Here is a 9,219-nt window from a genome sequence, read left to right as displayed (position 1 = left end):
CCAGGGACCAAGAATCAGCAAGTACCTTCAAGGAAAAGATTGGCTTTGGTACTAACTTATTTTTGTGTATCCTTGGACTCCCCTGAATAATTATATCCTTTCCCAACAGCTCAGTCATACATAAAACATTTTGTTACTTTAAAAAACTTTTCATAAGCATTTTTTGGTGTGTTAAACCAGAAGGGGTTTCACTTAATGTTTATATAGACATATCAAGAAAGAAAAAAAGGAATTTAAAAAAAGAAAAAAAATCACTGTTTCTTCCAGTTTTAACGAAGAAAAAAAAAGACATATGTAGTCATATTATCAGAAATGTCCCTTCATCTAAAAACTCATTTTGTCTACTCTTCTGTATATGTCTCTCACCCTTCTTTCTCCACAACATCTCTTGCATCTTTCCTTTATTCCTTTTTTCCATTCTCATTCTTATTCAAGTCCTCTACACCTTAGATGTGTACTATTGCAAGGGCCTCCAGTGCAAATCCTTCTCTTCCCTGTGGCCCATCTTCTAGTTCTTCCTGTACCTGATAGCCACATCTAGCTTCCTGTAAATTTACTTAGACAAATGAAATGCAAATAGTCAGCAATGGCATATTTGTATTGGTATTTTAGAAAATGTCTAAAAGAAAAATGATCAGCAATACAGGGAAGAGAAATTGTATCATTAGAGAAAATAAGTAAATGAATATATATTTTTATATGTCATATATATTTTACACATATGACAATGAGATACATATATCAGACATATATATTTATATGTCATATATATGCTATATATATATATATGACAATTAGATAAGTACTGTTCCAAAGCAGGTCCATGATGCTGTGTCTGGAATCAGAGAGAAAGGAGAGATCAAAGCTGCTTAGATAGAGAGTGAGATTCTGCATGGCTTTACAGAGAAGTTGGTCCCTTAGTCTTGAAGTAGCAGTTATGCAGTTGGAAATAGGTCAAGAAAAGGTATTCATGGAGTAGAAACACTGTGCAAAGACACCATTTCTTATAGTTTGTTTGGAGACAAGAAAGTACTGGAGTAAGGCTACATCTCAGAATTTAGAATGGTAGAAGATGTACTTGCAATTTGGATATCTGTCCTGCAGAAATTTACAAAAATAGCACCTCGACAGTGCTTTTCTATATTTTATCATACTTCCCCAACCCAACAGACTGAACGAGAGTCTTATGTTCAAGACATTGGAAGTTGCTTTGTTATATTAATCACCTAATCTAAGGTTTAAATCTTCTCCACTACATCTTTCCTAATAGTTTTTGAGTCTCTTCTTGAATACTTTGACCGACTGATAGCATGGGGCAACTGTTAAGACCAGGATCCAGATTGCCTAGGTTCAAATTCCAGCTTTCCCTAGGTGCGGTGGCACGCCCTGTAGTTCCAGCTACTTGAGAGGCTGAGGTGAGAGGATCACTTGAGGTCAGGAGTTCAAGGCCATAGTGTGCTATGATCACGCCGGTGAAGAGCCACTGTACTCCAGCTTAGGCAACATAGTGAGACCCCATCATCTTTATAAGTAAATGGGAAAAAAAAATCTCAGCTCTGCCTGCTATGGTAGACCATGCCAGACCTGCTGCATTGAAGCTTCAAATAGGCATACTAGCTAAGCAAGAACCAAAATATGAAAATAATTAGATTCGGTAGCAATGGCTCACCCAGAAATTATGAATCTGGAGCCTTGATATTAGGGTATAAATGATGTGGTTCCCTCCCAGCCTAAAAAGAAATAAAAGGTAAGTCCAGTGTTGAAAATTCTCCCACCTAGAAGATAAGTATATCACGTGAGCTGCTCAAACTAATCCACTTTAGGTATATTTCCTTGAGAAGAAAAGTTGTCACTAGAGAAACTTCTTTCCATCTTGTTCTCATGCATATTTTTTTCATTGTTTACTAGTTGAAACAATTGTAAGACAAGAGGGAACCTTCGAGTTATTAGCCTTACCAATCTGAACCTTGATCAGGCTTTAAATAGCTTAATCACTTACATTTGTAAAATACGATTGGTTTGAGGATTAAATAAGATGATTACAAAGCCTTAGACAATGGCCAGTTCATAGAAAGTCTGAACTAAGGTTGGTATTATTATTCACTGTCTCATATAGTGACTCATTCCATTTGTGCCACTTCTTTCTTATGCAGAATAAGATGATCACACCCACTACAACCTCTACTTTTTGGTTTTGGTTCTTACGTTTTGTAGAATAGGCAAAATGTCTTCTTCATGGATATTCTTCTCTTTTCATGTTTCCTTTTTATCATTCAATTTACCTCTCCAAAATTATTTTCCTTTATCTTTCCATCTTGGTTTGTGGCTTTCTGTCTTTCCATTTGATTAGACTAAAAGTCGTAGAGTCAGAATTTCTTACTTTTTCTCACATCCCAAATTCTATCTATCTATCTATCTAAGCCACTGTAACATCTCTCTTAGCTTATTGCAATAGCCTCCTAATTGGTCTCCCTATTCATGTTCTTACCCCCATTTAGTTCACACTTAACACAGCAATCAAAACAATCTGGTGAAATAAAAATTTCATTCAATCTTTCACTCCTTTGTTCAACCCATCAAATGACTTTCCATCTCAGAGTAAATGACAAATTTCTTTTAATAGGGGTTGTGAGGCTGGATGCTGTGGCTCATGCCTGTAATCCCAGCACTTGGGAGGCCAAGGCGGGTGGATCACTTGAGGTCAGGGGTTCGAGACCAGCCTGGCCAACACGGTGAAACCCCGTCTCTACTAAAAATACAAAAATTAGCCACCCATGGTGGCACACGCCTATAATCCCAGCTACTTGGGAGGCTGAGGTGTGAGAATAGCTTGTACCTGGGAGGCCGAGGTTGCAGTGAACTGAAGTGGCACCACTGTACCCTAGCCTGGGTGAAAGAGTGAAACTGTGTCTGAAAAAAAAAAAAGGGAGTTGTGAAGCCCTGTATGATGGTTTGAACTCTTAATATTTCTGATTTTATCTTCTACTCCTCTTTTCCTTGCTCACTTTTATACACACTGATCTCCTCACTATTCCTGGAAGGCATCAGGCAAGCTCCTAATTTGTGTCCTTGCACTTGGTATTATGTCTTTTGTTTTGTTTGCTTACTCACTGTCTTCCTTCAGGTCTTTGTTTAAATGCTACCTTCTACTTGAGTCTTTTTTTTTTTCATATACTTTTAATAAACTTTCTCATTCATTTTTAAAATTCAAATTACTATATAATATACTCTATATTTTACTAGTAATTCTTGACTATTTTCTGTCTCCTTTCACAGAACATAAGCTCCATGAGGGCAGAGATTTTGCCTGATTATATTACTGTTACATTTGCAGAGATTAAAATGGGGCCTGTCTCATAGTAGGCATTCAATGAATATTTGTTGACGTAATGAAGAGATTCTATGAAGCATACAACCTACTTTCATTGTTCTCGGATGACTTCTGATGAATTATATGTCACTCTTGGATAATTATTATTCAAACTGAATATTGTATTCTTGTTTGGTTTTGAAAAACACAGCAAAGATAGGGAACATTATCTTCATTGTTTTAGACACATTTCTTCTTTTATATAAGTTTGGCAATTAAGACTAAGGATCTTAATTGACTTATTAAGATTCTTAATATACTTAGATTTTTTTTTTTAATTTAAAATTCCAGGCTGTTCTTGAAGTCATGGCCTCAAGCAATTCTCCCACCTCTGCCTCCCAAAGTGCTGGGATTACAGGCATAAGCCATTACACTTGGCCCAATAGAGACCTTTAAATGAGACTATTAATACTACTCATCCCACTGCAAATATATATATCTGTTTGTTTTACATTTCTCAAACTTGTTCCTTAACCAGTTAAGGAAACTCAGAAAGGGTAAATGAATTGCCCAAGGATGCATGATTAGTAAACAGCAGGTGTGAATCTTGAGACTGGTCCAAGGTCCCACTACTGCATAATACTTTTAGCATTCTTATATTTTCTATAACACCAAGCACAGTGTTTTGCAAGTCCTCAGTAAACACATGTTTATTGTTGATTAATGTTCCTTGCCTTGAGCTTCCTGTAACGTAAGGCTCTCATTTAGACTTGTAATCCTCAACTGGGGGGCAACTTTGCCTCCAGAGAATATTTGCCAATGTTTGAAAATATTTTTGATTGTCAGGAATGGGAAATGCTACTGGCATCTAGTGGGCAGAAGTCAGGGATACTGCTAAATATCCTACAATGCACAGGATTGCCCTTCCACAACAAAGAATTATCTGGCCCAAATGTGCTGAAACTGAGAAACCCTGATTTAGATCTTAGCTTATTGATTTGCAAGCAGTATAGAGAAAGTCTAAAAGTGAACCAAAGCAAGCTGATTATTTTTTCTCTCTGGTTTTCTTGTTAATGGACCCAGCTTTTAAGTAAAATAAAAGAGCACTTGAGCTATAAAAACAGATACACAAATAAAACCCTGTCAACCTGGCTCCTTTTGGTACCTGAGGTCCTTGTGCTTGTACTGAGAGGTGAGAGCCAAGTAAAAGCCATACTCCTCAGCCAGGATAAAGCAAGTTGTACTCATTACATATTCATGTTTGCAATGGCATTCCTCACTTAAAAGATTCAGGGCACACCATTAATTAAAGCAATGAATTCCTGAGAAACAACACTAATTAAACCTCAAAATCAAAACAGCATAAAAAGGCAGACCTCATTTTTCTATTCCTTCTGAGCAGCTGGGACAAATCACACAGCTTTATCATGACAAGTGGGGAAAGGTAGAATTTATCAAGAAGGCAGACCAGCCACCTTCACTTAGGCTTTCTTCCTCTTTCTTGCTGCTGGTTCTAAAAATGAACCATGGCAGGGCTGCCAAAAAGCAAATCGCTGGATGGTAGTGGCAATGCCCTCATTTGCATGGCATGTGCTTTATCTTTCATAAACAAGCAGCTAAATTCTGGAACAGCAGGAGGATTCGAGCTTAAGGGGTCAGAGATCCACTCTGTTAAGTTAGACAACCGTGGTCTGCTGTTTTACTCCATATTTGATGCCTGGGCAACCTCATAGCTTAACTCCCTTATATTTACTGATTACTTCCATATCTCTATTTTTCATTCCAAGAACTATGCTAAATGCTTTGCATGCCTGATCTTTAAAAAATCCTTCAACAACCCTGTGCACTATTATTCACATTTCCTAGATTATAAAATTAAGGTTTAGAGAAGTAATTTGTTCAAAATCACATGTGTAGTAAATACAAAAGCTAAGACTCAAACCCAAGTCCTTTATCCCCCTTTCATTCTCAATTCTATTGTTTGGTTCAGGTTCCCATCATTTCTTATCTGGATTATTGTCCAGCTTTCTAACTAGACTCCTAAATTGTGCTTCTAGAGGGCTTGTCCCAGGTCTTTCCTACTATTGCATAATACTTTTAGCATTTTTGTTTCCTCTAACATCAAGCACACTGTTTTGCAAGTCTTCAATAAACATGTTTAATGTTGATTAATGTGTCTTGCCTTGACCTTCCGGCAAAGTAAGACTTTTGTTTAGATTTGTGGCTCTCAAGTGGGGGTGACTTTGCCTCCAGGGAACATTTTCAAATGTTTGGAAACATTTTTGATGGTCAGCAATAGGAAGTGCTGCTGGCATCTAGTGGGTAGAAGCCAGGGATACTGCTAAACATCCTACAATGCACAGAACAGCCCTCCCACAACTCCATCTTCCACTCTGCAACCAGCATAACGTTTCTAAAATGCAAACCTAAATCCTACTTAGCCTAACTAAATGACTTATGGTTCCTTGAATTCATCAGAGTCCACTTCCTCACACATGTTGTTTTCTTAATTGACATTTGTTTATCCTTAGAAATTCAGTTGAAAGGTTAGCAATATTGAATAGAAAGGTGGCCATAGTTTGCTTAAAATATAGACTGCATTACTTGCATTCACATCTGCTAAAGAGAAAGTAAATTTTTGAGTAATCTTAACATGTTTGTGAAACGATTTCATATCTATAATACTGGAATACTCTGTACTTTTGTCAATTATGTTATTTAAATGGATTTCATTAGGCTTGACCATATTACCATGACCATCTTACCATGGAACTATGATGAAGCTCTCCATTTTTTCCTTTCCCTAGTCTCTAAAACGTCAACATTTTCATTTTTTAGTGTTTTAAAGGCATCTCAAATCATATTTCATTCATCTGCTTTTCCCTGAAGATTAAACACATATTCAGAGTGGAGATATTTGTGAGTGTACCAATGAGTCTCTATCTCTGTTTTCCCATTTGTTGTTCTAAGTCCACTGACAATTTGACCTATTTGGTTCAATCCTTCAGGAGGTTCTACATTCAGAGAAGTTTAGTCCTTCTGAATCTCCCTGTTTTATTTGCCCATCTTGAAGGATATAGATGAAACTAGAGGTTATACCCCGTGGCAACTCGTTAAAATCCCTGGCTATCACCATAGTGTCCAACACTTTTTTCCTTAATTTATGTCATTTCATCCCTATCCTCTCTCTCTCACATTCTCTTCTCTCAACACTGCTTCCTGCTCCTTCTCTTCTTGTCCACCCCTGTGCCCTGTCAGCTGATGGCTCTCTTTGCTCTCCTTTAGATAATCACCCAGGCAGCTTTTGTTCTTTCTACACCTCCTAGATTCTAGGGACTCCATTACATGAAATCAAAGTATTACTCAGGCCATGTTGCAAGGGCCAGGAAAGAAAGGGGACAAAGCAGACAAAGCAGGCAGAGCAAAGGGATTATATTTTAATAGTTTAGTCCCATCACAATTACACTTCTTCATAGGGTAGGGGTCAGGCTTCTCCTTGTAATTGTGATTTTGGTCATTATAAGGAAAATTATGAGGATGCTTAGAGATCAGGTAGTTCACCTCTTTAATTAAATAGACGTCCAAATAGGTGTGACTTGCCCATGGTCACACCATGGGTCAATGCCACGGTTAAGCTGGAACTTCTGACCCAGAAGTCAGGATATCTTCTAGTACTCTACACTGTTTAAATGCATCAGTGTAGTGCCTCCTGCAATATATATATGAAGTAAATGTGGAGCTAAAAAACAAAGATATGGTTTAATGATTTAAATTAAAGTAGGGAATCCTTCTCCCCACCACATTATGACAAAAGGACCAGATGTAGTAGTAAATAAGATTGGTCTCCAGGTCTGCTTATGCGATATAGTTATAACGTTTGGTCATGAATTACCTGGGAGTCTAAAATAGTATTCTATTTTAAAGATACAATAAGTCTTTAAAATGAAGATGTGTCTTTTTAGTTTTTACTGGCTGTGCTTTGATAGTAATAAAAGTAGTAACAATAATACTGATAGCTACCATTACTGATTGCACTATGTTTGCCAGGCCTACCATTAAACACTTTATTCTCTTATTCAATCTAATTTTCAAAAGAACTATAAAATATGAGTTTATGTAGCTACTTTACAGACTAGGGAACTGAGGTTCAGCAATGAGCAATGAGATAATTTATTGTTACTCAGTAAGTAGCAGTCAAAATTCAAACCCAAGTTTGCCTATCTTCAAGAGGCTATGCTTTCACTCTCATACAAAGCAGAAGGTAACAGTGCCTACCTCATTCTGCCTTGTCATATATATAAGTATACCTCAAAGATATTGGGAGTTTGATTTCAGACCACTGCAATAAAGTAAATATCATAATAAAACTCATCTATAAGAAGCAACTCCTCATCCATTCAAGTTTTATCATAAGATTGCAGCAATTCCGTCACATCATCAAGTTCCACTTCTAATTCTAGTTCTCTTGCTACTTCTGCGATATCATCAGTGACTTCCTCCATGAAGTGTTAAACCCCTCAAAGTCATCAGCGAGGGTTGGAATCAACTTCTTCCAAACTCCTGTTAATCTTGCTATTTTAACCTCCCTTGAATCATGAGTGTTCTTAATGGCATCTAGAATACTGAACTCTTTCCAGAGGCTTTTGATTTACTTTGCCTAGACCCATCAAATGACTCACTGTCAATGATGGCTCTAGCCTTAAGAAATGTGTTTCTGAAATAATAAGACTTGAAACTCAAAATTACTCCTGGATCTCCTCGTTGCACAATAGATGTTGTGTTAGCAGGCATGAAAACAACATTCATCTCTTTGTACATCTGCCTTAGAGCTCTTAGGTGATTAGGTACATTGCCAATGAGCACTAATATTTTGAAAGGAATCTTTTTTTTCGGGAGCAATAGGTTTCACCAGTAGACTTAAAATATTCAGTAAACCATGCTGTAAACAGATATGCAATTGTCCAGGCTTTGTTGTTCCATTTGTACAGCACAGGCAGAATAGGCTGAGCATAATTCTTAAGGGCCTTAGAGTTTTTTGAATGGTCAATGACCATTGGCTTCAACTTAATATCTCCAGCTGCATTAGTCCCTAACAAGAGAGTCAGCCAGCCTGTCCTTCAAAGCTCTGAAGACAGGCTTTGACTTCTTTCTAGCTATGAAAGTCCTAAGTAGCATCTTCTTCCAATAGGAGGCTGTTTTATCTATATTGAAAATCTGTTGTTGAGTGTAGCTACCTTCATCAATGATCTTAGCCAGATCTTCTGGAAAACTTGCTACAGCTTCTACATCAGCACTTGCTGCTTCATCTTGCACTTTTATGTTATAGAGATGGCTTCTTTCCTTAAACGTCATGAAGCAACCTCTGCTAGTTGTGCATCTTGAGCAGCTTCCTAACCTCTCTCAGCCTTCATAAAATTGAAGAAAGCTAGGATCTTGCTCTGGATTAGGCTTGGCTTAAAGGAATGTTGTGTCTGGTTTGATCTTCTATCCAGATCACTCAAACTTTCTTCATATCAGCAATAAGACTACTTTGCTTTCTTATCACTTGTGATTTCACTGAGTAGCACTTCTAATTTTACTTTTAATTTTTCTTCAAGAGCTTTTCCTTTGCTTTCCCAATTGGCTGTTTGTCAGAAGAGGTCTAGCTTTTGGCCTGTCTCAGCTTTCTACGTGCCTCCCTCGCTAAGTTTAATCATTTTTAGCTTTTGAGTTAAACTAAGAGATGTGTGATTTTCCCTTTCGCTTGACACTTAGAGACCATTGTAGGGTTATTAATTGGCCTAACTTTAATCTTGTTGTGTTTCAGGAAACAGGGAGGCCTAGGGAAAGGAAGAGAGACAGAGAACCACCATTTAGTGGGGTAGTCAGAATATACACAACGTTGATTAAGTTTGCTGTCTTAAATGGAT

Source organism: Pan paniscus, chromosome 1 (assembly GCF_029289425.2).
Source record: "Pan paniscus chromosome 1, NHGRI_mPanPan1-v2.0_pri, whole genome shotgun sequence".
NCBI classification, from domain to species: Eukaryota; Metazoa; Chordata; class Mammalia; order Primates; family Hominidae; genus Pan; species Pan paniscus.
Note: the sequence above shows the minus strand (reverse complement) of the source record.